The sequence below is a fragment of the Tiliqua scincoides genome, chromosome 10 (genome assembly GCF_035046505.1).
Source record: "Tiliqua scincoides isolate rTilSci1 chromosome 10, rTilSci1.hap2, whole genome shotgun sequence".
Taxonomy (NCBI): Eukaryota; Metazoa; Chordata; class Lepidosauria; order Squamata; family Scincidae; genus Tiliqua; species Tiliqua scincoides.
In genome coordinates this window covers 5,545,638-5,549,494 of record NC_089830.1, presented here as the reverse complement: position 1 = coordinate 5,549,494, position 3,857 = coordinate 5,545,638, and the positions used below count along the sequence as shown (strand labels likewise).

At 46.0% G+C, this 3,857-nt stretch overlaps 1 pseudogene; it reads left to right on the top strand.

The window, feature by feature from the left end:
* Nucleotides 1-3,512: 3,512 nt before the first annotated feature.
* Nucleotides 3,513-3,635, top strand: LOC136661911 (5S ribosomal RNA; annotated as a pseudogene).
* Nucleotides 3,636-3,857: the final 222 nt, after the last annotated feature.

Sequence of the window (3,857 nt, the reverse complement as noted above, 5' to 3'; positions counted from 1 at the left end):
TCCAAAATGTACAGCTATAGTATTGGGGGGGGGGCGAGAGTTTCTCTGATCATTTAATAGGCTCAATACCGTTTACCCTTCTTAGCAAGTGATTGGCCACTTAAAAAAACATGGAACAGTCTTCACTTCCTGATTGGCTGAGTGCAAAGAGAGGCAACCCGGACTTCCATCTTGAATTGATATATAAGTAAGGCCTTGCTCTGCACTTCATTGATTGCATTGCTGTTTTAATTTAAAATAGAATTTTATTGGACACCTCCCTCCTTTGGAAGGACTCCATGAGGAAAACTCTTGTTGTAGGAGGAAGGAAACCTTAGGATACAACTTCATCGTCTCTGAACATGCCGCTGGGGTGTCTGCAGACTGGCAAGCAGAGTATAAATGGACTGGAGAAAAAATCCCCAACTAAAGCAGGGGAAAACCCAAGAGTTATTTGTAATTGCACAGAAGAAGGAAGCCCAAGAGGAATGCAAGCCCCAGGGAAAAAAAGCTGGAATTCTTGAGAAAGTGTGCAGTACTCCCAAAGATCTTCTAGTTGTACAAAAGTTGTGCAAACTTCGAAAGGAACACTGATCTCTTTCCTTCACAGTCACTTTGGCAAAACATGTTCACCCTCATATTTTGCTTTTTTCTTTTCTTTTTTTCTTTTCCCCTCCCCTGCCCTTAATAAAATCTGAAACAAAGATGTCCACAGCTTTTACGACTGCCCCATTCATATGGATATTGAGCTCAAGATGTGATATTTCTCTCTTTTCCATTTTTTTTTTTAAACAACGAATGATCCTAGTTAAACCCCAGCATTTATTCATCTTGCATGTGGAGGGGGAAAAGTATAGATTAAAAAGGACGGAGCAAATGTTTTTTATTTTCCTCCTCTTCTTCTTTTCTTGCCATACTTCTGCCTTTAATTAGCAGTGTGGAGTACAAAGGCTGTATTTATAGGGCCACCATTTTGCAGGGATGGGGTGGTGGTGAGCCACCATATGCTTGACTAAATAGTCCCCACTGTGCTCCGGGTTGCAGCGCTGTAAGGGCTGAGACAGTGTGACACCTTTGCAAAGACCATAATCCTTCAGGAGTGTTTATGGCTCGTTTTTCTAAACTGCTTCCAGCACAGTTCCATGGAGAAGCAGTGCAAGTGCTTTTTGCGCATAAATACATCCTACCCTGCAGGAGATCGATGGTTGCATTGCACAGTGGTAACTGCCACTTGAAAAGGTGCACTTCTCGACCAGCAACATGTGTGCTGTTGGAGCACCATCATGCTTTAAGGAGTCCCGATTTGGAGATGAGGCAGCAGAGCGGCTTCTCTCAGCGGAAAGTGTTTGTTCCATCTGTGCGTGAATCAGAGCTCTGGCAATCTGCTCAGAACAGTGGCTCATCAGAAACCCTCCAAGGAGGCTTCTCTTGTATCTTTGCATGTCACTACCATGAGCTTGTCTCCTTCTGACTGGGGATCATGACCACATCAGTGACCCATGAAGAAGCACGTTGGGGGGGAGGCTCCTCTAAACATGGGGCGATCTCACTCTTACATACTGTAAAAGTGAACTCAATCCTTTGCACTTCCTCCATTCCTTTTCCAAACCAGGGAGGAGCAGGAGCCGGGGAGGTGCACAGAGACAGAGAAAGGTGCCCCCCTCCACCTCCACCTGAGTCAACCATGTCAGACAGCCTCATTCATGGGCTAGCCCTGATCTTGCTGCATCACATATTATCATTATAATCAGAAACTAAATACTTGACCATTAATCCTATGCTAACATTTCCAGCCTGAGGCAAGATGACTCAACCTTCCCAAAAGTAGGGCCAGCCTTGTCCAGCACAGAGGACCAGCATTCTGGAGCTGGGGTGGATGAAAAGCTCTCCCCACCCAGCCTCACTCCCACCATACTTTCATATGTATCATATGTGACACCTTCCCACAGTTTTGAATGCCTACTTGTACACCAAGTTCTCACGTATAGTCGTTTCAATATAAAGTAACTTCCTGATTTAGAAGTGCACCTATTTAAGTGGCAATTATCATTTGCAGTGCTGAAGCACCAACCATTGACCTCTTGCAGGGTAGTATATTTTTAATAAAGAGGCAGGATGGTGTAGTGGTTCAGAAGTTAGACCAAGAAGATGCAGGTTCAAATCCCCGCTCAGTCATGAAGCTTCTAGGGTGACCTTCGACCAGTCACTCTCTCTCAGTCTCACCTCCCTCACAAAGCCGTTGTGAGGATGAAACGAGGGGAGGAACCATCCTGAGCTCATTGGAGGAAGGGTGGTATAGAAATGTGAAAAATAAATAAAGTAAAAGGGGATAAATAAAGTAAAATGAGGGGGGGCCAATTCCTGGCCAAGGCCATGGTCTGCGTGGATTTTGCAGGTTCTCCCCAAATTTTTGTGTGGGTTTTCTCCAACCCAGAAAGCTCACATTTATTTAGAAATTTGGTGATGTTTTTGTGATCAGAAAGATGAAGTATAAACAGAACTCTTGTTTGTGTATAATAATTAGTGGCAAAATTGGTTCCGTTGTAAGTCATTTCACTTAAAATTGCCATTGCCAAGAATTGACGACTTTGAGTGAGGTCTTGTGGTGTTGGAATTCAAATGCACATCAGTTATGGTGGTCTCGTTGAGGTAGGGCTAGTCACTTGGAGAGCCACAGTTTGACACCTTCTTCTAGCAGAAGAGGAAGGCAAGACTCTCGCACACAACCCTCCCCACAAGAAGACGTCATCATCACTTCCTCAACATTCATTACGGTCACGCATCAGTGGCGTGGTCAAACAACAGCTTCATCTGCAGACACGAACCAGGGGTGACATTTATCTCCACCTGATTTCTCTTTGGCTCTCGTCTGGGTGAGTGCAGGACCAAGAGCTCTCCACTTGAAGCAACAGTAACCAAATGATCCATAGCCACTATTGCCTGACCCACCACTGGGGTCCCTGAACCATCTGTTGGGTCTACAAGTCAGCAACCAGTGATGTCCACGAAAGACCAATTATCCCTGGGTCGTTTCCCTCCCCCCCCAATCACAATATGATAAGGGCAGATATGTGGGGCATATCAGTTTGCGTTAAATTCTTTGATATACTGAGAAAATAGTTTTACAAACAGTTGAAATTTTACACTGTCATGGATATTATCCATCAGCTGCCCATGTGTGCACAGAGCTTGCCGAAGACCTCCTGGCATCTGAGGCAGGGTATGAAATGCTATCTCCCCCTTACCTGGTGATGTGCCAACCTCTGGTCCCTCCACTCTGTGGATTGCACCAGGAAAAGCAAGACGAAGAGCAAGCGTAGAGGAGAGTAGAGTGAGGGGCTAGAACACCAGAGATGTTCTATCGCTCGCTCTCTCTCCTGTCCTCTCTCTTCTCCTCCACACTTCCTCTTCCCCTCCAAATCTGCTGCCTGAAGCAACACTCTCAGTGATGGGCCAGTCCTACGTGCCCAAGTCTCTTGCAGTAATTGGCTGTGCCACTGATTTTCCCAAGTACTGTTTTAGAAACCTGTATAGTTTGTAGCAGCAACTGTTACCCTGCACATGCCTGATCTTGTCTGATCTCAGAAGCTAAGCAGGGTCAGGTCTGGTCAGTACTTGGATGGGAGACCGCCTGGGAATACCGGGTGCTGCAGGCTTATACCATGATCTCGGAAGCTGAGCAGGGTCAGGCCTGGTTAGTACTTGGATGAGAGACTGCCTGGGAATACCAGGTGCTGTAGGCTTATTCCATGATCTTGGAAGCTAAGCAGGCTCAGGCCTGGTTAGTACTTGGATGGGAGACCGCCTGGGAATACTGGGCGCTGTAGGCTTATACCATGATCTTGGAAGCTAAGCAGGGTCAGGCCTGGTTAGTACTT